General features: G+C 41.3%; 1 protein-coding gene across 8 annotated transcripts in view; it reads right to left on the bottom strand.

Moving 5' to 3' along the window:
* Positions 1-27,362, bottom strand: part of PHACTR2 (phosphatase and actin regulator 2) — a 287,718-nt gene that overhangs the window by 239,492 nt on the left and 20,864 nt on the right. The window lies entirely within an intron of this gene.

Below are 27,362 nucleotides of genomic sequence, written 5' to 3'. Positions count from 1 at the left end.
TTCCTCTTGTTGCAGTGGAAAAGGGGCTTCTCCTCTGGGCCGCACACTGCCGAAGAGGCCCCTTCCCCTCACCTTCCCAGGTCTCACTGAGTGATCCCCAAAGGAGTGCCTTCTCCGAGATCATGCCTGATTTGGGGGGTTCCTCATGCTCTTTCATCAAGTAATGTCCTCTTATATATGAGGACATCATATACAATGTCTCTTTCCTTATCTCTCTTATATATAAGAATCTACTTAAAAACGATACACATAATAGGGCAATTTGCAAAAATAGGTGTTTTTGCTATTTGGGCGGGGGGTATTTTGCTGTTGTTGTTTTGTGTTCTACTAAAGACTCACCCTCCCTGCAAAGCAAAATGTTTTCCTTCCTTCAATCAAGACCTCCCTTGGCCCATAATCTCCTTTGTGCAATTTTTTGACAATAAAAATAGCATCATTCCCCTCACACCTTCTATCCTCTAACAGCCCCCAGTATATTTTTCCCCTCTTATTTCTACAGCAATGTTACAATCAGAAAAGAAGTTTTGGAGCAGGTCATGGTGGATCATGCCTGAAGTCCCAGCACTTTGGGAGGCCAAAGTGGGAAGATTGCTTGAGCCTAGGAGTTCAAGACCATCCTGGACAATATGGCAAACACTCTCTCTACAAAAAACACAAAAATTAGTCGGCATGGTGGCGTGTACCTGTAGTCCCAGCTACTTAGGCAGCTGAGGCAGGCGGATGGCTTGAACCCGGGAGGTGGAGGTTACAGTGAGCCGTGATCATGCCACTGCACTCCAGCCTGGGTGACAGAGCAAGACCCTGTCTCAGAAAAAAAAAAAAAAAAAAAAAAGGTTGTGTGGCCAGGATTCTGAGGATAGAGGGGATATGGGCAAAAACACAGATCACAATAGGCATTTTAGAAAATACATTATTCCACCCGGTCATCGTCTTCTCCCTCATCTTTGAGTTGCTTTCACTTCTGACCCCTTTCTTCTTCATCATCTTCCTCTCCATTGTTATAACTGTCTCCATCCACCACTTCTGCACTCATATCTTCCTCTTCTCCTTCCTCCTCCTCATCCTTTCCTCATTGTCCTGGCCCTCCACATAGCCGTCTGCATCCACGTTAAGGGCAACATTTTATAGAGGGCCCTTTTCCTGTTGGCAGGAGTGATCTTATATCCAGCTTGGCTAGCAGGGTATAGGCTGGGTTTTGGCCCCATTCTTCCCCACAGTCAATGCTCTTGGGCAGTGCACAACCTACCCACCCTTTTATGGCTACCGTGCTCCAACCTTCTCACGGTGAGAGCCTAATGCAAGGTGTCTGCTCTCTGGACTTCTTTACCTCCCTGAGGAAAGTTAAGGTCCAAGAAGAGTTGAATCGAACTGGATCATCCTAGAAAATGAAACATGGAGGATAAGGCATTGCACTGACAGAGCAGAACTGCTAAATCCGCTGTGACTTCCCCATCCCAGGCCATGAGGATGGAGGTCTGGGGACCCCTCTCCAGCTGTCATGGACCCTGCACTTGACTGTAGTGGTTCCTTTGTGAAGGAGCAACAGTGAACGAGGCTCCTTCCCTCCTTGCACTTGGACTACAGCTGATTTATCCATGAGAGGGAAAGGGAGGGGCTAGGAAGCCAGTTGACCGTGGAATTCTCACACATGTTGGCAAATGAATGGGGGATGCAGTGTCTTGGAACAGATTGAGACTAATCTAGAAAAACAATGAGAAAGTACCCACACAGTACATGCTACTATAACATAATATCTATAGTCATATTTCTGTCACCTCTCACTGTCCCTTGTTTCTGGTTGCTCTTCTTGAGCCTTTGCTGAAGCTCCTGTTTCATATGTAATAACTTAAACAGGTGCTTCACAGCCCTCCTTGCATGTCTCCTTTCTCACTGTTGTTTTCCATCAATGATATGGTTACCAGGTTAATCTCTTTAAATGCTTTTTGGGATCTCATGCTGGTTCCCAGACATTTTCAACTGTTATCTACTGTTCAGAGGCTGTAGTTCACATGTCTGAGTCTGGTGATTCAAAGCCTTGCACAGTAGGGTTCCGATAGAGCCATCTGGCTCCATATCCTCTTCTAATGTGTGATTCCAGCCAAACTGAAAATTCACATGGAGCATTCTCACCGCAATGCCTCTGCTCATCACATCTCTCTTGGTGGAGTTTTTCCCACACCTTTTCTTGCTAAGTCAAAATCTTATAAAATCTTTAATATCCATGAATGTTTCCCCTCTCACAAAGCCTCTCCTGACCCTTTTAACACCTGCGGTCCTTCTCATCTTCTTGATTGTTATTTGTTTTCTTTTTCTTTTTTTTGGAGACAGTCTTACTCTGTCACCAGGCGCCAGGCTGGAGTGCAGTGGCACGACCTCGGCTCACTGCAACCTTTGCCACCCGGGTTCAAGCAATTCTCCTGCCTCAGCCTCCCGAGTAGCTGGGACTACAGGTGTACGCCACCAGGCCCAGCTAATTTTTTTGTATTTTTAGTAGAGACGGAGTTTCACCATGTTGGCCAGGATGGTCTCGATCTCTTGACTTCATGGTCCACCCACCTCGGCCTCCCAAAGTGCTGGGATTACTGGCGTGAGCCACGGTGACTGGCCTCAACTGTTATTTGGGATTATAATTTTATTTCCCTGTTAGGTGATATTTTATTTTAAAATACTGATGCCCTTGACTGTGAGCACCCAATGGCATGAACCAACTCATCTACTTTTCTGTCTTTTTTATTGCCTGGTGCAGTTTTGCACACAGAGCCTGCTAAAATAAAATTTAAAAAGAATGGATCTTCCCTCTACCAGAAGATCCACCGCGCAAAATTCTTGGTGTTCTTAAAATACAACTTAAAATTTAAAAAAATGCTTTTTACATTCCATTCAACTTCTCAAAAGAAGTTCACCTAATTATAAAGGTAAATCACAACCCCAAAATATATTTTCTACAAATTAAAGCACATAAATATATAATCTGACACAGTGGTCTGTTGCTTTGTGTGTATGCGTTAGCATAGTTTTAAGTAGTATATACCTATGATACAAGTGGTATCAGGAAACGTGGTCTTCTTCAAATAATTTGTTTTGGGGGAGGGGGACAGAGTTTCTGTCATCCAGGCTGGAGTGCAGTGGCATGATCTTGGCTCACTGCAAGCTCAGCCTCTTTGGTTCAAGCAATTCTCATGCCTCAACCTACTGAGTAGCTACAGGCATTCACCACCACGCCCAACTAATTTTTATATTTTTACTAGAGATGGGGGTTTTGCCATGTTGGCCAGGCTGGTCTCAAACTCCCGACCTTAAGTGATCCACCTGCCTCTGCCTCCAAAAGTGCCAAAATTACAGGCATGAGCCACTGAGTGCAGCCCCTCTTCAAATACTTTTTAGGTTAACTTTAAAAACCACAAATATTCCCTCTTTCAACTTATGTTTTAAACCTGAAAAGCTAAATGTTAGAAATAAACTCTTCCCTTGAAGCGTTTTAGGTAGTCATGAACGCTATACTTAAAGTTAATAAATATAACTTAAGTAACATTGTTATTATCCATAATAAATGTAACTTATATAACTTACAAATGTAAAGTTAATAAATATAAGTACAGCTTCTTTTTGAATTAATGCAATTCAGCAAACTTGCTTTTTCAGGAACAGAATAATCACCCCATGACTTGTGAAATACGTAATCTAGAAAAAGCGTGAGAAGAGAGACCTTCCAAAGCTATGTCATGAGAGCGGAGTGTTATACAGCAGCATCTCTTCCAGTTTGTCCCCTGGGTGTTATATAACTCAAAGGTAATTAAAGGATTCAGGCTTGGATCACAAATTCTAGCCCACAGAGAGTAATCTAATGTTAAGACACCAAGTTTGCAGATGCTCCAAGTTTCCAGCCAAGATAAAGAAAAACCCTTTGGATATGCAGATTAGAACATCTACGTTTTTCTGTTGGACATCAATTTAGAAAAGATTCCATTTAGTCAAGGACTTTGGCTTTCTCTGATATATCTCATTCCAGAAATGTGATTATGCTCTATTGGCGGAAAACAGCAACTCTTAAAAAGTTTCTAAAAAAACTTCAAGAATATTTGTTCGAAGAACTGGAACATAGACTTTTTTTTCCCCCTAAATTGAAAACAAATGTCCACTTAGAAAGACTTAATGTACTTAAGAATCAATTGTATCCTGCAAACAATTTACCCCAAGAGGGACTGGATTTTTACTTAACAAACAGTTCAATAAAGGTTTTAATAGATTGGGAAATAAACATTAAGTAGATAAAAACAATAAGTAATTTATCTCATATTGCTTCTCAAGGACTATAGTACTTTATGAGAGAGAACTATTCAAACAATACATTTATAGATACATCTGTCTTTTCAATGGAAGCTATTAAGCACAAACATCGTCTCCCATGTCTCACCAATAGTATATTGGCTGATCAGTAGGACCACTGCACCATCTAGTGTCCGCCCTGTAAAACAGCATCTAGGGAGTGATTTTTCTCCAAGTCCATCTTTCTGAATGCCATCCTCTACACTGGCATTTTGAAAGTAGTTCATTACCAAGAATATAAAGGACAGATCATTCATATAAAAACTAAAAACATTATAACATTTCCAGGCATGCTAAAAATTAAGACAAGGTGCCTATAAAAAGTACACAAATTATGTAAAATGATGTTTAAAACCTAAAGATAGGAATAAGGTAAGTTATTTTTCAAAGACCATTTGTAAAAGACAAAGCTAAGATATCTCATTGAGCTATGAACCATGGATAGAAATCATGACATTCATAGACTATGTATAAACAAAATGGAGAAATGAAATTAGCAGATGTAAAGTAAAACATTAAAAATATGAAAATATATGCAAGAAAATAATTTATTGGCTGAAAATGTTTTTGGAGTGTTGATGATTATTTATTTGTCCATTTTTTTGTTTATTAGCTCTTAATTATGTTCCAAATGGATTCTTTGTTACAATTTACTAGTCAAGTAAATGTTGAGAAATCTAATCTGCCAGTCAACATCTAGGCATTCTGCATAGATAAAGGAAAACCTGGCCAAATTTCACAAATCTATTAATGTGTTAATTTTTGCTTTGGGCAAAACAGTGTATGAGGTTGTTGTTGTTTTACACCATGCCATTAGTTTTTTAAAAACCGGGGAAGAGCAGGAGAAGGCCAGTTGTAAGATTAAGAACACAAATGAAATATTTGTCGGAGACTGTGCTTCATTCTTTGGGCTCTTGGATAATATTGACATCGAATTTCCAACATGACTAACTCAGAGCTGCTACTTTTTAAAAATGCCATCAAAAGAGCATAAACATGTTTTGAAGGGACATCACACACCAGGGCCTGGAGGGTGGGGGACTAAGGGAGGACTAGCAGGGTGTGGGGCACTTGGGGAGGGATAGCCTTGGGAGAAATACCTAATGTAGAAGATGGGGCGATGGATGCAGCAAACCACCACCATGGCACGTGTATACTTATGCAACGAACCTGCATGATCTGCACACGTACCCCAGAACTTAAAGTATGATAAAAAATTTTTTTTGAAAAGTTGAACACATCCCAGGAAATCATTTTACCAGTATTTGCAAAATGATTCAACCTAAAGAAAATACAGGTGATCATAAAAAGAAATGTCAAGCAAACCTAATGCTTCTCCTGAGTAGAAAAGAAAGTAGTTATAACTTAAAAAATGTAAGTGCCTCCTATGAGAGGTATTAATATTGAGAGACATCAAACTCACTTTTTTATGTTCAAAGAAAGCACCTTGAACAGGAACTTTTAAGGTAGCTTGGAGGACAGCCCTTCAATGGCCATGCCTTTGTATAATCCCTTAGCCTTGAGTGTAGATGAAACTTGTGACTTGTTTTTAATTGATAGAATGTGGCAGAGGGAACAGGACACCATTTTGTGATTATGTTACATTATTTAAGACTCTGCCTTAGCGAACTAGAGCCAGGGATTCTCCTTCCTACCTTAAGGAGCTGAGCAGCCACACTGAGGAAGGCCACAGTGAGAGCCTCTAGCAGCTTCCAGTGAACAGCCAGCAAAACCAGGAGCCCTCAGCCACACAGCTGCACAAACTAAATTCTGCCTGCAAGTGTAATGAGCCTAGCAGCAGATTCTTCCCCAGTCAGGTTCCAGATGAGAACACAGCCCAGCCAACACCTTGAGTGTGGCCTGGCAAGACCCTTAGCAGAGAATCCAGCTGAGCTGCTCCTAGACTCCTGAACCATGGAACCTGTAACTTGTTTTAGCCACTAGGTTTGTGGTAATTTGTTATGCAAGAACAAAAAATGAATACAGGTAGTATATTAAACAAAATTCACAATTCCATAAACGGTTATGGAGAACCAGACTCAGTTCTGTGCCTGGTAGAAAGTAGGCCCTCAGACTGCAGCCAAATGGAAGGACTAAGCTCTATACAAAGATAAGAAAGGCAGGCAAGTGATTTAGTCCACAGTTTCGAGGACACCATAATTTAGTTGGTGAAAAACAGCCACGTAATTAAGGTAAGTGCCAACACAGGCAAAATAACATGAAAGAATGCAAAGAAAAAGATCTGTTATCAACAGAAACCTTTCCAGGCTACAGAAAACCGAAATCAAAAATATCTAGGAAACGAAAGAGAAAAGGGAATTCATAGGTTCATGAAACTGGCTTGGAGGCAGGGCTGATGGATTAATTACATCCATCTCCAAAGTTCAGAAATTCTCTAGGCTCTTTCCTCTTCACCTTCAGAGTTGGCTTGCTCCTAGGGATGACCATCATAACAATGTAGCATCCAGGGACTTCCATGGAATAGAGAAGAAACTTCCATATGCCCTAGTGAAAGTCTCCATGCATCCTGATGGCCCGAATTGGATCATGAACACACCCTTAAACCAAGCACACAGCCATGGCGGATTGGCAAAAGTGAAGCAGAGCCCAGGAACAAAGAATGAGTCAATCCCTCCAAATCACATGGTTGATAATATGGGGCAGAGGTGGTTTCCACACAGGAATATAACACGAAGGCATTCTCAACAGATGTTTACCACAGGACCCTACTAGTTCTGAGTGGGAAGATCATGAATGTAATATACAATGAAATGCAACATATACGAAAATTATACATATACCCAGTGAAAGGTCTATGGGAACATTAGGTACGAGTCTTGCCAGTTTTGTAAGGATAAAATTATTTCAAATTAGAAAGTCAAAAAGCATTTCATGGCTGGGCGTGGTGGCTCACGCCTGTAATCCCAGCACTTTGGGAGGCCGAGGTGGGTGGATCCCGAGGTCAAGAGATCGAGACCATCCTGGTCAACATGGTGAAACCCTGTCTCTACTAAAAATACAAAAAATTAGCTGGGCATGGTGGCGCAAGCCTGTAACCCCAGTTACTCAGGAGGCTGAGGCAGGAGAATTGCCTGAATTCAGGAGGCAGAGGTTGCGGTGAGCCGAGATTGCGCCATTGCACTCCAGCCTGGGTAACAAGAGCAAAACTCCGTCTCAAAAAACAAAAACAAAAACAAAAACAAAAAGCATTTCGCTTTTTATTTTGGATTCAGATTTGACCACAACCAAACTTCCACAGATAAAAGACATTATGCTTTTAGAATTTGATGATAATAGAGTCGTAACAGCAAGATTTGTGAATTTCAAAAGAAAACAAACCACTGTCGGCTGGGCGTGGTGATTCACACCTGTAATCCCAGCACTTTGGGAGGCCGAGGAGGGTGATCACTTTAGGTCAGGAGTTTGAGACCAGCCTGGCCAACATGCTGAAACCCTGTCTCTACTAAAAATACAAAAATTAGCTGGGCATGGCAGTACATGCTTGTTATCCCAGCTGCCTAGGAGGCTGACGTGTGAGGATTGCTTGAACCCAGGAGGTGGAGGTTGCAGTGAGCCTAGATCATGCCACTGCACTCCAGTCTGGGGTGATGGAGCAATTCTCCATCTCAACAACAACAACAACAACAACAATACCCCACACTGTTAGTGCTTGAGTATGAATCAATCTCTATAATAAACACATAGTCACACACACACACATTCTATTTAGAAAAAATATATAGTTGAGATACATTTGATGGAGGCATAAGACTCTAGTTTTGGTCAAGAAACTCTCAGGTTCACCTCAGTGTTGAGGCTATACATATATATATGTGTGTGTATATATGTATAGCCTCATATATATATATGGGTGTATGTGTGTGTGTGTGTGTGTGTATATATATATATATATACACACATATATATGTATGTATGTATAGCCTCATGTATATGGGGGTGTATATATACACACACATGTATATGTACATATATACATATATATGTGTATATGTATAGCCTCATATGTATATGGGTGTGTGTGTGTGTGTGTATCAGATTAACTGGAAAATTGGCACGAGATCCAGAGAAGCTGAGATGCTATCAAGAATTCAGCAAAGAGTGAAAGTGTCAGCACAAAATATGGTGAGGGAAGAATTTCAGCCAGTGAGGAGCTGAATGTCATAAAGTATTTACATGAGGGCAAGAAGAATGCAAAAAGCAGTCTACAACCAACAAAAATTCTAAAAGATATTGGGCCTGTAGTTACCTACTTAAAATATAAAGAAGCAAGAAAGAGTAAAACAGATCTTTTGGTGAAAATCCTCATCGTGTGGCTTCTGATTTTTTACCATATGTATCAAAACAGGCTATGCTCCTCATAATCTCACAAGTTGTTGGGACCAATGTTTCGCAAGAATTAGTTCTGCAGATGGTAGAAGACTCTCTACTATCTCCTACATAGAGATCTCCCAGATGGTAAATATTAATTTTCCAAGAACGTGAGCAGAACATTATAAACCCAACATTAAAATAATACTGAAACCAGGGCTCAAGAGACAAAGGACTGATTCCAAGGCAGGGTCAGAGAAAGCACAAGATGAATCTGGAATGGCTTGTCATCCCAGAAAGTAATGGAATGACTTTTTTAAATGATGGGAGCATGGCAAATGGACACAGGAGTGAACTTGTACCAAACTCTCCATAGCCAATTGTACAACAATTTGGGCAACAAAATGAGTAATGATTGACCAGCCTGGGCAACATAGTGAGACCTCATCTGTATAATTTTTTTTAATTAACCAGCTGTGACAGTGCACACCTGTAGTCCCAGCTGCTCAGGAGGCTGAGGTGGAAGAATTGTTTGAGCTCAGTCCAGACTTTGAGACTGCAGTGAGCTATGATTGCACCACTGTACTCCAGTCTGGATAACCGAGTGGGAGAGCTCTAAAATAAAAATAATGAGAGTAATAGATAATAGAATAAAGTAAATATCCATGATCCCACCCTGATACAAATAAGTAACTGAATGAATAAATAGCTCAGAAGAGGCAGCTCTTCTTTGTAGTAGAATTCCAACTAACAAATGCAGAAGGAGTGATAACTAGAAAGTTACCATCAGGCAAACATCCCAGTGATAATTGCTACAGCAAAGAATCATTGAAGACCATGAGTGGGATAATTGGCTAAATTTGAAAGAGGGCTGCAGATTAGTTGGAAGTACTGAACTGTACTGCACTTTGCCCACATTCACTTCCTGATTTCCAGGACTGCACTACAGTTTTGTAAGCCGTTACCATTTGGGAGGCCAGGTGAAGAGTTACGAGAATTCCATGCACTAGGTTCGCAGCAGCGAAAATTTACATTATCTTAAATTAGAAAGTGTTTTAAATTTCATGAAAAATACCAATATAATTTGCCCCTTTGAGTCTCAGGGGCATTTGGCAAACATCAACCACCACTTTTAGAGCCATCCCTCAGGTCAGGGAATCAGGGCAATGGTCCTCAGTCAAAATTTTGGAGGAAGAGGAGGAGAGTGAGGAGGGATCTGTGGTAAAGCAGAGTCTCCACTGTCAAAAGTGTACTCAATAGGATAGAGGTGCCTGCCAGAACGAGTGGATGAACCTGCTATTTCTCCGCCTGCACATGCACCTCATGCTGGCCATGGTGGCTGTGCAAAGGATTGATCTTCATAAAAATGTGCAGGGATTAGCAAAGGAGAGCAAGGTGGGGAGAGGGAGAGCCCCTGGAGAGAAGGGAGGGACTGCCACACCTGGGGTGAGTTGCTTGTCACCTCATCAGGACCAGCTCTAGGAGCTGAAATGAAAAGGCACAAGACTGGCAGTCGATAGAAAGCTATTGATAGAATGTGTTCATGGCTGTATTTGAACTGCAGTCGATGTCACCCCACACAAACAACGTTTACCATCCACGTCACTGGCAAGTTTGTTACTCCTCATCTCACATTTTAATCTCCAGGATGGTGAAAGAAGCCGGAGTAAAAACCCTGCACAATGACTGGGAATGCATAGACCTTTGTGATTAGGGCCGGAGGTGGCTGAATGGAAAAACAAATGGTGCCCCACCTGTGACTCAGTCAGACCAACGGCAACCTCCTTTCTGAATATCAGGAAAGCAAATCATTATTTAAACAAATGTCATGCACTCAACATTTTACATTCTCAAATGTTATGATGCCATGAATGCTGATCTTTGGTTAAATCTGATTTGAGCCCAATACACTTATGGGAAACAGAATCTTTTCAGAGAGTAAGGAGAAAAACAATGAAATGGACCTTAAAGGATTGGACTGGGGCTTTTATTATTTAGGTTTCTAGATTAATTTTTTTAAATAAACTGTATAATTCTGAAACTGCCCAAGAGGCATCAGCAAGTCTTTTTTTTTCTGGTCATTCATTCATTTTTATTACTGTATGGCATTTCTTTCTTTTTTATTATACTTTAAGTTCTGGGATACATGTATAGTATGCGCAGGTTTGTTACATAGGTATACACGTTCCATGGTGATTTGCTGCATCCATCACCCCACCACCTACATTAGATATTTCTCTTAATGTTATCCCTCCCCTATCCCCCCATCCCCTGCTAAACCTCCGCGAGCCCCATACCCCCTGACAGGCCCCCGTCTGTGTTGTTCCCCTCCCTGTGTCATGTGTTCTCATTGTTCAATACCCACTTACGAGTGAGAACATGCAGTGTTTGGTTTTCTGCTCTTGTGTCAGTTTGCTGAGAATGATGGTTTCTAGCTTTATCCATGTCCCTGCAAAGGACATGAATTCATCCTTTTTTATGACTGTATAGTATTCCATGGTGTATATATGTCACATTTTCTTTATCTAGTCTATCACTGATGGGCATTTGGGTTGGTTCCAAGTCTTTGCTATTGTGAACAGTGCTGCCATAAACATACATGTGCATGTATCTTTATAATAGAATGACTTATAATCCTTTGGGTGTATACCCAGTAATGGGATTGCTGGGTCAAATGGTTTTTTTTGAAAAGATCAACAAAATAGACCACTAGACAGACTAATAAAGAAGAAAACAGAGACGAATCAAATAGATGCAATAAAAAATGATAAAGGTGATATCACTACCAATCCCACAGAAATACAAACTACCATCAGAGAATACTATAAACACCTCTATGCAAATAAACCAGTAAATCTAGAAGAAATGGATACATTCCTGGACACTTGCACCCTCCCAAGACTAAACCAGGAAGAAGTCGAATCCCTGAATAGTCCAATAACAAGGTCTGAAATTGAGGCAGCAATTAATAGCCTACCAACCAAAAAAAGTCCAGGACCAGACAGGTTAACAACCGAATTCCACCAGAGGTACAAAGAGGCGCTAATACCATTCCTTCAGAAACTATTCCAGGCAATACAAAAAGAGGGAATCTTTCCTAACTCATTTTATGAGACTAACATCATCCTGATACCAAAACCTGGCAGAGACACAACTAAAAAAGAGAATTTCAGGCCAATATCCATGATGAACATTGATGTGAATATCCTCAGTAAAATACTGGCAAACCAAATCCAACAGCACATCAAAAAAAAGCTTATCCATCACAATCAAGTCAGCTTCATCCCTGGGATGCAAGGCTGGTTCAACATACGCAAATCTATAAATGTAATCCATCACATAAACAGAACCAAAGACAAAAACCACGTGATTATCTCAATAGATGCAGAGAAGGCCTTCAACAAAATTCAACAGCCCTTTATGCTAAAAACTCTCAATAACTGGGTATCGATGGAACATATCTCAAAATAATAAGAGCTATTTATGACAAACCACAGCCAATATCATACTGAATGGGCAAAAACTGGAAGCATTCACTTTGAAATCAGGCACTAGACAAGGATGCCCTCTCTCACCCCTCCTATTCAACATAGTATTGGAAGTTCTGGCCAGGGCATTCAGGCAAGGAAAAGAAAGAAAGGGTATTCAATTAGGAAAAGAGGAAGTCAAATTGTCTCTATTTGCAGACGACATGATTGTACATTTAGAAGACCCCGTTGTCTCAGCCCAAAATCTCCTTAAGCTGATAAGCAACTTCAGCAAAGTCTCAGGATACAAAATCATGTGCAAAAATCATAAGCATTCCTATATATACACCAGTAACAGACAGAGAGCCAAATCATGAGTGAACGCCCATCCACAATTGCTACAAAGAGAATAAAAGACCTAGGAATACAAATAACAAGGGATGTGCCTTCACTACAAACCACTGCTCAAGGAAGTAAGAGAGGACACAGACAGATGGAAAAACATTCCATGCTCATGGTTAGGAAGAATCAATACCACGAAAATAGCCATACTGCCCAAAGTAATTTATAGATCAAGCAATCATTGACTTTCTTCACAGAACTGGAAAAAAAACCCTTAAATTTCATGTGGAACCAAAAAAGAGTCCACATAGCCAAGACAGTCCTAAGCAAAAAGAAAAAAAAAAAAAAAGCTACAGGCATCATGCTACCTGACTTCAAACTATACTATAAGGCTACAGTAATCAAAACAACGTGGTACTGGTATCAAAACAGAGATATAGACCAATGGAACAGAACAGAGGCCTCAGAAATAATGGCACACATCTACAACCATCTGATCTTTGACAAACCTGACAAAATAAAGCAATGAAGAAAGGATTCCCTATTTAATAAATGGTGTTGGGAAAACTGGCTAGCCATCTGCAGACAGCTGAAACTGGATCCCTTCCTTACACCTTACACAAAAATTAACTACAGATGGTTTAAGATTTAATCATAAGTCCTAATGCCATAAAAACCCTAGAGGAAAACCTAGACAATACCATTCAGGACATAGGCATGAGCAAGGACTTCATGACTAAAACACCAAAAGCAATGGCAACAAAAGCCAAAATAGACAAATGGGATCTAATTAAACTAAAGAGCTTCTGCACAGTAAAAGAAACTATTATTAGAATGAACTGGCAACCAACAGAATGGGAAAAAAATTTTGCAATCTACCCATCTGACAAAGGGCTAATATTGAGAATCTACAAAGAACTTAAATTTACAAGAAAAAAACAACCCCATCAAAAAGTAGATGAAGGATATGAACAGACACTTCTCAAAAGAAGACATTTATGCAGCCAACAAACATGAAAAGAAGTTGTCATCACTGGTCATTAGAGAAATGCAAATCAAAACCACATTGAGATACCATCTTATGCCACTTAGAATGGCAATCATTAAAAAATCAGGAGACAAATGCTGGAGAGTGTGTGGAGCAATAGGAATGCTTTTACACTTTTGGTGGAAGTGTAAATTAGTTCAACCTTTGTAGAAGACAGTGTGGCGATTCCTCAAGGATCTGGAACTAAATTTTTTATAATAATGTTTACTCATTCAAAAACCTCTACTGAATCGAATGCTGTGAACTGGGTGTTAAAAATGAAAATCTCCTGGTCTGGTGGAGGTTTCTTTAAGTCATTCCACCACATAATTTACCATACACAGTGCTTCCCAAACCCTCAGTCATTTGAATACCATTTCTCAGACTTTTGCCATATGTGCACACCAAATATACTTTTATCTACTGGATATTTCTCCTAAGTCATTTCATTTTCTCCAATGTTATTGTAAAAGAAACATTTATGCAACCACTAAGATTGAGAAAGACACATCACTTGCCATAAGTAGAAGTGAATTATACATGTAAATAAATATTTGAAAACAGATATGTCTATATTTCACATAAAAATATCTCACATACCACCAGTGGCATGTAGGCCACAGTTTGGAAAATATGGCAATATAATCTAAAAAATGTAACTACATCCAAGTTTTCAGGATGTACTTTCCACATACAAAAAGGTTTAAAACCAGAGAACAGCCTGAGGCCATCTGAGAGATGGAATGTGGAGACAGAATAAACACAACTGTGCCACTGTCATAAATTAGCACCAGATCTCATTGGCTTGACATCACAAAAATGGTTTTCTCAATCACATAAAGTCCACTGGGGGCCATGTAATTCTTCAAGGAGATTGTTGTCATGGTGACTCAGAGTTGAGGCCAAGGGAGGCTCCACCATCCTATGGCTGCAATATCCTGATGAGGTGAGGAAAGAAAACCTGGATATTTACACAGGAGCTTCTCACAGTCTCAGCCCACAAATGACACACCTCTTTCCTCACAGCCCACTGGCTGTGACCAATTACATAGCCCTGCCTAACTGCGAGGGAGGCCAGAAAGTGCAATACTTTCTCATGGTCACGGGTAAGCACTAGACATCTCTCCAAATATGGATTGGGAGGATTAAGAGACTAGTTCAGAAGCAAACAGTCTCCAGGGAGAAATGTATCCGGGAACAGGAATCGAGAAAGCAACCAAGAGAGCAGAACTGAGTGGATGAGAGGAATTGTCAGACCACGTCTGCAGCTCTGATTCATCAATTCCAAAATGTGCCCCTATCACACTGTAGAAATACTGGAATCACTGGCTCAATAGTAAGAGAAATGTAAGTGACACCATAGTTGCATGGATAATTCTCCTCTGTTTATACCTTCATTCAGGTCAACAGATCTATCGTACTCCTACAGTGTACAAGGCACATGTTAAGCCCGAAGTCCATTCAGTCTGAAAAATCAAAATACAAAGGCATGGGAAGAATAAGAACATTGCATAGACCTTCATGAAAATATCAGAAGTATTTTGGGATTCTCAGCTTCATTTATAAAGAAACCAGAGTTACAATTCTTCCATTATTTATTGCATTCTGGACTGACTATTTGAACTCTGCTTTAGTGATTCCTCTTGCTTATACATGGCAGGAAGAGCCCCTACTTCGAGCCAGCAGCTGGAGCACGGTCGGAACACACAGGTTCTCCCTCATTAAGAGTTGGACTCTTCAAGGTTTGAGTACCGTAGTTTTGATCAGCAGAGAGAACTAACTAGTTTCTATAGCTTTGCTTACTGCCTCTAAATACAGATGCTAACATCTTATTTTTGAATATTAATTTAGAGTTTACAAGTCCCCTATAAACTTAATTCATCTCATCTCTGTAACAATCCTGTGAAGTAAGGATTATGGCACCCATTCAACGGAGGAGAAAACCTTGGTCATATTTCTAGTTGGTGGCAAAACCAGGCCTGGGATGCAGTTCCCTTAATTCTGAGTGTCACTACTCAGTGGCTTTGTCTTTCTAAGGAAGAAGGCCTGAACACTGTGGGTCTGTAAAAAAAAAAAAATCAAGGTAAAGGGAAATATGTAACAATAGAAAATAAGTGTTTATAATATCATGGTGAATTTAAAAAGGGTAAAATCGTGTATGTGATCATAATTATGTGAAAAGATGCATAGCAACTATACCAAAATTCTCTCCAGGGCATGACAGAGCAGTGGAAATCATTGGAACCTTTCTAGAGGCAAAGTTTGACACTCAATGCTTCGATTGTTTCTGTGTTTAAAGCCCCTTCTCTTCTCTCCCCAATCTCAGAGCATACCTTAAACCTCGACACATCTAAGGAATACACGGACAGGTCAAAAGTTTCACAGAGCAGAACACAAACAGGGAAGTTCATTCCTCCACTCGGTACCCCAGCATAGAGAAGGTTCTAGCTGATGCAGACTGGCATTTCAAAATCAAAGACCAGGTACAGTGGCTCATGCCTGTAATCCCAGCACTTTGGGAGGCTGAGTTGGGTGGATCTCCTGAAGCCAGGAGTTCGAGACCAGCCTGACCAATATGGTGAAATCCTGTCTCTATTAAAAATACAAAAATTCGCTGGGCATGACGGCATGTGCCTGTAGTCCCAGCCACTTGGGAGGCTGAGACAGGAGAATTGCTTGAATCTGGGAGGTGGAGGTTGCAGTGAGCCGAGATCATGCCATTGCTCTTCAGCCTGGATGACAGAGCGAGACTCTGTCTCAAACAATCAATCAATCAATCAATCAATCAATAAAATCAAAGACCAAAGCCTATATGGAGAGAACTAGAAGAGGGAGTGTCTCTGTTCTCCTCTCTGGGAGAACAAAAGAGGGAGGGAACCATGAATTTTGCTGCATATATAGACTTCTGGGGGTTTTCAAAAGCCAAACACACTTAAACCACATCTGCAGCTTTCACAATGACTCCAGAATACTTGGAGAGCCAAAGTCACTTTGGTGCTTTGAGGTAGTGAATTCAAGAAGTGAAAGGGTTACAGCAACAACAGAGGCCGCTGCCCTGGGAAAGACACAGAAAGGAGCGTGATGTGTAGTTGATGAGGAACACGGAACTGAGTGTGTGGCTGCTAATGCCTTTAGACAAATCATCTACAGAGACATTTCAAAACGAAAGTCTGAATCAAACGGAATGGGTCAGACTTACTTGGATTCTGATCCAACATTCATTCATGAGACAACGGGAAATTTGAAAACTGACTGACTAGCTGATGTTATTGATGTTAATTTTTTTAGTACAATAATGGCATTGTGGTTTTATTTTGAAAAGTTCTTATTCTTTAGTGTTACCTACTAAAACGTTTACAGGAAAAAATGACATGATATCTGGAATGTATTTTAAAATATTCTGAGGTTAGGGAAAGCAAAAAGGTAGGCATGAGGAAGAAACAATTTTGACTATGAGTGAGTAACAGGGACAGGGAATGTGCACATGAGAGATCATTATACTATTCTATCTACTTTGGGTTTATATTTAAATTTTACTAAAACATGGCTGGGCACAGTGGCTCACATCTCTAATCCCAGCACTTTGGAAAGCCAAGGTAGGAGGGTTGCTTGAGGCAAGGAGTTCAACATCAGCCTGGGCAACATAACAATACCCCTGTCTCTGCAAAACAAAAAAAAGGTAGCTGGGCATGGTGGCATGTGCCTGTAGTCCCAGCTACTTGTGAGGCTGAGGCGGGAGGATCACTTGAGCCCAGGAGTTGGAGGCTGCAGTGAGCAATGATTACACCCCTGAACTCTAGCCTGGGCAACAGAGTGAGATCTTGTCTTCAAAAATAATAAAAAATAAGTCAATATTAATAATAATAATAATAAAATAAGCTGGCCAGATGCAGTGGCTCATGCCTGTAATTCCAGCACTTTGGGAGGCTGAGGCAGGAGGATTGCTTGAGCCCTGGAGTTCAAGGCCAGCTTGGGCAACATAGCCAGATGCCATCTCTACAAAAAAAAAAACCAAAAAAACATAAAAAAGCTAGCAGGGCATGATGGTGTGCACAGATGCTCTAGCTACTCAAAAAGCTAAGGCAGGAGGACTGCTTGAGCCCGGAAGTTGGAGGCTGGTGATAGGCCCCACATCATGTCTCATTGGAATTGAAGGACAACTCCTCACAAGCCTCCTGACTTCTACCCTGCCCATGTCCCTACTCTCTATTTCCAACACAGCAGCAAAGTGAATGCTTTTTAAAAATTATCCCTAGTGGGTGGATCACAAGGTCAAGAGATCGAGACCATCCTGGCCAACACGGTGACACCCCATCTCTACTAAAAATACAAAAAAATTAGCCGGGCATGGTGGCACACGCCTATGGTCCCAGCTACTCAGGAGGCTGAGGCAGAAGAATCACTTGAACTCAGGAGGCGGAGATTGCACTGAGCCGAGATTGCGCCACTGCACTCCAGACTGGTGACAGAGCAAGACTCCATCTCAAAAAAAAGTTATCCCTAGGTCAGGTCACTCCTTTGTTCAGGAACTTGCACAGGTTCCTCTTCCCACCCAAAGTGAAAGCCCCCAAGACCCGGCCCTCACTTCACCCTGCAGGAACCACAGCCCTAGACCCAGCTGCCAGGCTCCATTCAGGGGCCTTCATACCTTCTTTATCTGGAATGCTCTTCTGCCATCATCCACTGGCTTTCTGCTTCAGGACTCTGTTCACTAATGGTCATTTCAGCAGAGCTGCCCCTGCCCACCAAATGCCCCTTCCCCATGCCCAGTATTTTTTGGCACTGTTGAATTTCCTCTGCTGCTGTACTTTTCCTTTTTTCTACTTTCTAACATATTATATAACATACTTATTGTATGATGTGTATCCCTTATTTTCTGTATCTGAGCAGAGAGAATTTAATCTTGGCTTGGCTCACTGATATCCTCCACATACCTAGAACAATGCGTGGCATGTAGTAGGTGCTCATTAAAATGAGAGGAATGAGAGAATGGATACATGAAAGCTGATTTACATTCTATTCCAGCCACTTGCAACCACAAAATTCACCAAACATATCTGTTGACTTGAGTTGTCCTTCTTGCTAGAAGACTCTGCTGATGGTGATCAGTGTTTTACACCACCATGTTACTGGTTTTACTACATTGTAAACCAACGTTTTACACCTTTTCCTTTGTAGAAAAGGGGAGCATCTCTGCTTGTGATCACTATTCATGTACCTGGATAAAAATACCAATCAATACATTTCCCATTATACTTCCCGTATAGAAGGTTTTCATTTTGCTGAGGTTGCAGCTGTTATTTTTAGGGCCTGTTACTGTTTGTGATTTTGCCATTTAGATTCTGCCAAAGGCTCTGCTTCTGATCAGAGGCCTTCCCAGAACTGCCATCCGATCAGCCAGTGGCATTTACCAGGCACCTTCTCAGGGTGTTGAGCTCTTACATGATGCAAAGCACAGCTGAGGCCTCGTCAGCAGCTCAGCCATGCCATGCTTCAGGTCCCACACGATTCACTTCTTGCCCTTTAATTGTTTCATGGAAGGAAATTTTAAATCCTGCCTTCCCCCTCTAATGAGTTCCCATAAATGTGCATGGGTGTTAAAAACACAAAATCCTAGCAAACATTTTACATGTTTTACATGATATAACAGCAGGCTCCAATCCAGCAAAATGAAAATAAATAAAATGACTAATCATGTTATAACTGTTTACTTAATTTTTACTCTTGGGTATTATTATTTGTCTCAGTGTTGCAAAGTGCTGTGATTACAGAAATGAGCCACTGTACCTAGCCAACTTATTTTGTTATTAACTTATTTTTAAATTATTTTTTAGAAACAGGGTCTCACTCTTTTGCCCAGGTTGGAGTGCAGTGATATATTCCTTTTAGGAATATATATAGATATCTATATTTTCCTTTTAGGAATATATATAGATATTTATAGATATTCATATCTACATAGATATACATTTAGGAAATATATATATATTCCTAAAGGTAATAAGTAGCTGAATTAACAAAATATGGTATTTAGGTACACATGAATATTATTCAGCCATAAAAAGGAACACATGCCTCAACACTGATGAATCTTGAAAACATTCTGCTAAATGAAATAAGCTAGACACAGAAAAACAAATATTGTATGATATCTATATCATACATATATACACACATATATACATATATGTACATATATAGATACATTTCATACACATATAATACTGTATATGTATTTATAAACACACACATATGTACACATATTTATGGACACACACACATAACTAAGACAAATTACAAACTAAAAGAAGTAAACAGTTTATCAATTTTCTAAAGCATTTCAATAATTCTCAGCTCATGTAAAATAAAATTCCATAGCCAGAAGTATAATTTACTTTTATTTGTTTATTTATTTGAGACAGGATCTCATTCTGTCACCCAGGCTGGAGTGCAGTGACATGATCTCAACTCACTGTGGCCTCGACCTTGAGGGTTCCAGCAATCCTCCCATCTCAGCCTCCCAAGTAGCTGGGACCACAGGTGTGCACCACCACACCCAGCTAGTTTTTTGTATTATTTGCAGAGACAGGATTTTACCATGTTGCTCAGGCTGGTCTTGAACCCTTGAGCTCAAGTGATCCACCTGCCTTGTCCTCCCAAAGTCCTGGGATTACAGGCATGAGCCACCATGCCCAGCCAGAATAAGTATAATTTCATGTTGGGAAAAAACACTTCTGCTGATTTTGCAGAAAAATAAGAGAATATGAGGATCATGTTGATGGAATCTTACTGATTCCCTAAATATCATGTCAAGAGAAAAAACGCAGGGTTTCTTCTCATGAGAAAGAGCCGGTAGTGTGTCGTCTTCCATGTAACCGGTCTACATAGTTTTGAACTACTCTCTGCATTTGGGTTATTGCAATACTTTACTGCTATTTTTTCATTTGTTTCTTCTCTTGTTGTTGCTTTTTAATAAAATATTGTGGTAAAGATACATAGTGGCATTAAGTACATTCACCACTAGTGCCAGAACTTTTTTTCATCCCAAACAGAAATTCCATACCTATTAAACAATAACTCCTTTTCTTCCCATTCCTCCAGACCCCGGAAGCCTATACTTTATTTTTCGTCTCTAGAAATTTGCCTATTCTAGGTAAATCCTCTATGTGGAATCATATAATATTTGTCCTTCTGTCTGGCTTATTTCATTCAGCAGAATGTTGTCAAGGCTCATCCACGCTGCAGCATGTGTTCCTTTTTATGGCTGAATAATACTCATGTGTCCATAAATACCAGATTTTGTTAATTCAGCTACTCATTACCTTTTGGGAATAACTGCGGATGATCTATTTCCAATGCCTTAGATATATTCTTTAATGTGCTTCTTTCTTTCACAATAAGATTGTGTGACATAAGTTGTATATACATAAATTTTAAGACAGGATTGTTACCCCTGAAACTCAGAGTCACACTGGAGAGGTAGCCACATGATATAGTTTGTATATTTGTCCCTACCCAAATCTCATGTTAAATTGTAATCCCCAATGCTTGAGGCGGGGCCTGGTGGGAGGTGTTTGCATTGTTACTCCATGAGGAGCGGATTCCTCGTGGCTTGGTGCTGTCTTTGGCATAGTGACTGAGTTCTCGTGAGATCTGGTCACTTAAAAGTATGTGGCACCTCCATCCCAATCCCTGGCTCTCTTGCTCCTGCTCTAGTCATGCAATGGGTCTGCCTTCCCTTTGCCTTCCACCCTCATTGTAAGCTTCCTGAGGCCTGGGGAGGCCATGCAGATGCTAGCACCATGCTTCCTGTACAGCCTGCAGAACTGTAAGCTGATTCAACCTCTCTTTTTTATAAATTACTCAGTCTCAGGTGTTTATTTATAGCGTGCAGGAAAGGCCTAATACATGAAGTAAACAGATTATTCCACCACAACAGAGAGCACTGTGACAAGGCCACGAGGTCACAAAAGAGAGAACAAGGAACTGTGGCTGGGGCAGAGAGTTTTCAGTGAAGCAGCAATATCTGACCAGGGTTTTGAAGAATGAGTAGAAGCTCTGTGTCAGATGAAGAAGAGATGGGAGGCCCTCCAAGCACAGGGACCACTCACATCAAGACATGGCGCCAAAAGAGAGGATGCGTTTGGAGAAGAGAGAGTAACTGAAGACTATCATTCAGTCAGTGACAGTCTTCAGCAACCTGAATTTCCTCAGACTTCGTGAGCTGGTGGTGAAGGGTGAGATCACACAAGCAGTAATAACCCAGTTCTCCCTGGCTCACTGTCTTCCTTACTGGCCTTCTGGTCACAGGTAAAGCTGTCCCCATGACTCTGGGGGTCTTGATTCCTCTCCTTCCACTCCCCTGAAATGTCCCTGCATTCAACATCACATGGGGACTTGACTTATCTCACCTTTACTCCTGTGGGAATGTGGAGGTCAGGCCAGAGCCTGATGGTGCTGCACTTACTATGCCCAGCTCCAGGGAGTATTTATTGCACTTCCCAGATACTTCACTATGCCCAGCTCCAGGGAGTATTGCACTTCCCAGAGACCACTATGCCCAGCTCTGGGGAGTATTGGCTGGAGAAGAGAACCAGGCATCTCCCCTGCCCTCTGGGCCCACAGCAACCCTGTAAAACAGACCATATTAGCGTTGCACCTCCTTCCTCCAAAGGGCTGAGGCTTCAGCCATGGGACCTGGGTAGTGATCACCACAAAATTTCTTCCTGAAAGTTCTTCTTGGACAACTTCTTACATTCAGTTATTCATTCAACAAACATTGAGAAACAACCTAATCTTCTGGGCACTGGAGACTGAGTTAAAAAGAAGACAGCAGGCCCCTGTTCTCGTGAAGCTTATTTTCTAGCATGTGGTCTGAGGGTCTTTACACCCACCAAGCTCAGAGAGTTTGTGAGCACCAAGTAGATGCCCTGGGTGAACAGTGCTAAATGGAATAGGCCCCACTTCCTGACAGGCTGTGGCATCTTAAGTGCTAAGACCATCATCACAGGGTGAGGAGGGGAACAGTGCTCAGAGGGGTAGAACCTCCTGGAAGGGCAGAACAGCTCATGCATCATGCCAAGGTCAGGAGGTCAGTGCCTACCGTATCTTCCTCTTCTCCATCCCTGCTTGTGTTTGGGGTGTGTGGGGCCTGGCCCAGGCTGGCAGCCAGCGAAGCCTAACTGGTTCCAAGACTAATCAACCCAGCCCCGGGGCCAGCTGCAGGAGTCTGGCCAGTTTATTACTTAAAGTTCCCCAGAGTCCTTACTGGTTTTAAGCCTAGAACTCCTGTCAACTCTTGACATTACCCTCCTCCCACTCCTCACACCTAACACGTACATACACACACACACACACACACACACACACACACACACACTCCTCTGCTTTGCATTTTATATCCCAACCACCCAGAGTTTCTTACTATTTTCCAAATTAAGTCTCTATATGCCCTCTTGTCTGTGCACCCAAGCTGCTACCCTTGGCTGGAACAAGCTCCTCTCCCTCCCTGGCGAGCACCTATTTGATCCTTCATGACAGCTTAGGTATCCAATACCTCCTCCAGGTGACCTCTCTTGGCAATCCCAGTCTAGGTCAGGTCTCCCTCCTACCATAGCCCATATTACATTATGTTGAAATGTAATCTAAATGAACTAGTCAGAGGTCTGTTTACACCACAGAAATAAGCCTGTAGACACAGGATCTAATGATATCTTACTCAATGCTGTCCTGATAGTAGAGTATCATTCAGAGTTGATTAAATGAATCAATGGATAAATGGTAGAATCAAAGTGGAAGAGCTCAAGACAGTTGCCACAAACTAGGCTGGATTTCTTGTCACTTTTAAGTTGTTACCAGTCAGTCACATGGCTTGTAAATGAATTAGACTAATTTAAAGATACAGAATCAAATACTTCCTTCAGTTTCCAGTCAATGGACTGATTAGATCAACCCACTGCAATTGCAGGGCTCTTTTTGTAAAGACGGAAATCCTACAACACACCTTTCCTCAAAATCTCTCTCTCTGTGAGTATGAAGTTACTTCATTAAGGACAGATTTTAATTTTTAAAACCTAGTGAATTATATTTTCATAAATAATGCCATGCAATCATTACTAAAAATGTTTTTAAATCACCAAGTATTTGTTTTCCTGAAACAATTCCCAATTGTACAAGAAATTTACAACTTGACTAGGTTTTGATAGCAATCCTTATAATCCCTATTCTCAATTTTTGTTTTAGTTTTGAAAAATCACGGCATTTTCATTGACTTTTCTAGCATTGGAAAATAACTGGTATACTTAACAATATTTGTTACATGGCAGAGTAAGAGAGGGAAGAGGAGAAGGTGTTATCTTACATGCTCATGAATAAATTATATTCAGTTCCTTCCCTTCCATTGTCTCTTCCTACTTCAGATCCAGGAAGAATTAGGAGTGGAGGTAGGAGGGAGAGATGTCAGGATAGAGTTACCATTGATATATGTAGCATCACAAACGAATAAATAACTCATAAATCCTCCACTTCGTCCTCTTCTTCCTTTCTCCCAACATTTCCTTAGTAGAATCAGTGACAATTTTGAGACAGCCTGGTCTCATATCACATTCAGGGAACTCTGTCTCTGAATTCTTAAAACCATGGGGATGCACTAGGGGCTGACCTGCTTGATCGTATGCAAATTAAAAGCAGATGCCAGCAATGAGAAGATTCCAGCCAAAATCCAAAGCTACCCCAAAGGAGTGGAGCATGAAGGCACTTGCTGTATCAGAAAAGTCATCTACATATTATAGCAGGGGAAAGCCTTGATCCCATTCCAGGAAATCTTCACAGACCATTGAAGATGAGGTGGTTTCTTATTGGGTGCAGCCCAACCACATGGATGGCAGAAGCCAAAGATGGGCTAAGGGGGCTAAAAGCTACCATATCTGCTTCTGACTGTCAAGTGTCTGGAAAGACCTTTTCACTGGACTTGTAACAGATCCCTCCTTCTCCCAGGGAGTGGGGATGGAAGAGGACTAAGCCATATCTATGCATTCCAGCTGGTCAGTCATCAGGGAGACATTTAGGGGCCCTCAAGCTACCTGATCACCAGTACTGGCCCAAAGTTTGCAGCAAGGTCTTGAAATCCTCCTCAGAGGTCTATGAATCCTAATGTACCTATACTCAAAGGCCAGTTGGGAAGCAAAGAGCATGAACTCGACTTGGTAAAAGGATCTCTTCCTCCTCACATTGGAAAAATACATGAATGTACCTTTCCACTACAGAAGTCATTTGTACACCCTTTTAACCTTCCTCCATGCAGAAAATGATGAAGGAGACAGGAATAAGTAAAATAGTGAGCTTTCTGAGCTCCCCACCATGTAGCCGAAAAAATGAATGTGGACATGGAAACATTTAATTTCATCCTTATAACAGATCTGATACTCACTTTTTTTAAAAAAAGGAGTAGTTTTACTCCTTAGGAATTTAATATTTCTTTTCTTTTCTTTTTTTTTTTTTTTTGAGATGGAGTTTCACTCTTGTTGCCTAGGGTGGAGTGCAATGGTGCGATCTCAGCTCACTGCAACCTCCCCTTCCTGGGTTCAAGTGATTCTTCTGCCTCAGCCTCCCCAGTAGCTGGGACTACAAGCATGCACCACCATGCCCGGCTAATACTGTATTTTTAGTAGAGATGGGGTTTCTCCATGTTGATCAGGCTGGTCTTGAACTCCCAACCTCAGATGATCTACCTGCCTCAGCCTCCCAAAGTGCTAGGATTACAGGTGTGAGCCACTGTGCCCTGCCCAAATGAAGAAACCATTTCTAAGGCAAATAGGACATGTTTACATGGTAAAGGGAAGGAGGTAGGTGAAAGGGAGATTTGAAGACTCTGAAGCAAAAAGGTCGACATCTTTTTTCTCCTATCATATTTTTATATGTAAATAGGAGACTCTTATTTTTCTTAAAACATGATCACAATATTATTGCACACCTAAGAAGGAACATTAATTCCTTAATATCATCAAATATATCCAGGATAGCTTTGTTTTTCTTACAAATTGAATAGGAATTCAAAGTCCATATATGTTGATTGTGCAGTGTTTCTTATCTCTTTCTAACTCAAGGTGCTGGATCCAGGGCAAAAATGAAGAAATATGGGACCTTGGGTGACAAAGAAGAAGCTTCCAGGCAGCATGTGGGATGGACCCAAGGAGAACGCCAGAGGGCAAGAGTTCAGTCTGGTGTCTCCTGAAGCAGGTGAGCTACACCTGGACACGAAGGATCCCATCCATCCTTCAAGGGTGTTGCTGAGGCAGAAACGAGAAAACAAAACAAAACGGGGAGAAAGCACAATTCTCATGGAAGTTGGTTCCAGCTCGTTCCATAGAACCTGGCCTAACTTTATCTTCAAGAATATGACCTGACTTCACTTCCTACTCACAAGGTATCACCTTTGACATTTCTATTGGGGTCCAGTCAAAAGAAACAACACGCCTGTGTTTCAAAGGTGGCAGCATGCTGAGGAAGGAGGGTGAAGTGTGCAAGGAATTGGATCCTCCAGGGCTCACGAGGAGACCTTACAGAGAAAGGAGTCAGCCAAGGGAAAATGACTGGAGTGTGGAAGAGTTTGCAAGAGCCGGCTCAAGTCCACAAGGTCCAGTGAGTTCCCCAAACAAGACCTTGCGTCAGTTCTCCAATGCAAGACCCTGTGTGGTGAGGGTGAGCCATCTCAGCAGGCAGGTATACCTCCCTGCCCATGCCACTGCCAACACTTCCAGACCTTCTCTTCCCTTTTTCCCCAATCCCACCCAAAGCTCCAGTTCCAGTAAATGTGGGAGTGCAACGAATGCAGTTACCTGGGGTAATGACAGCAGCCTTGAACGTGGACTTAGAAGACCTGGCTTTAAATTCTGCCTCTGCACTCACTGGCTGTATGACCAAAGGCGATTTATCTCCCCCTCACTTTCCCCATTTGTGAAATGGGGTAAATAAGAGTCCTACAGGATTCACAAGGTTATGAGGTTGAAATATGATTGAGAGATGAGAATCCTTTTAACCTTCTCTGCAATACTAGTGATGATAATGATTAAAGTAACCTACTCGCAAGATAATGTGAATGGCCATTACCTGGCCTTTAATCCTTCAAGAAGTGTTTATTCTTTAAAAGGAAATGTTTGTCAAACCAAATGAATCCCCTTGGTGAACTACACAGAGAACATATTTTGGAGAGCGATGGTAGGCCACCTCCTCTGGCCCTTTCTAACTGAGGCTGGGGCTAGGATGGGAGGACCTTTTATTCTGACCTCGTTTTTGTTTCAAAGGGAAATGTGGTCTCTCTGAGGAAGGAGGGCAGACAGGCAGTATATCTTCTCACGTCTTTGTCCATCATTTTTATTAGTTCATGACTCTCTTTTTTAAAAAAGAATATTTACTCTTAAATGACACACTTTCACACATGAAAGCATGCTTTCCTAAATGGCAGCCATTGGACCCCATGGTGTGGTCAGTGTGTTCAGTCTGAAAATTCTGTGGTGACACATCACTGTGGTCCCTTGGTGATGTACGTCTTCCTTCTTGTCTACTTAGCACCCTGTGAGCTGAGAGGTTCCAATCTGATAGCAGCTGAAAGCTTCAAACCTCCAGTCCTCCAAGCTGGGAAGCTGAATTGCTGCTCTAGAGCTGCATTTATATTGATTTTCTGAATGCTGTCACTGCAAATGAGCTAGTTAACTTTTCTCAAAATATTTTTCTCATCATTTTTACTTTCTCTAGTTGGACATAAGGAGTTATAAATGTACTTTCTGGTTTTGTGTTATGCCTTGATTTTTATTTTTGATGATTCTATCAAGTTGGCTGCCTCCAATATTTTCTCCATTTAGTAAAATGCACTA

This window comes from Callithrix jacchus, chromosome 4 (genome assembly GCF_049354715.1).
Source record: "Callithrix jacchus isolate 240 chromosome 4, calJac240_pri, whole genome shotgun sequence".
NCBI lineage: Eukaryota > Metazoa > Chordata > Mammalia > Primates > Cebidae > Callithrix > Callithrix jacchus.
Note: the sequence above shows the minus strand (reverse complement) of the source record. Positions and strands in the feature narration are given on the sequence as shown.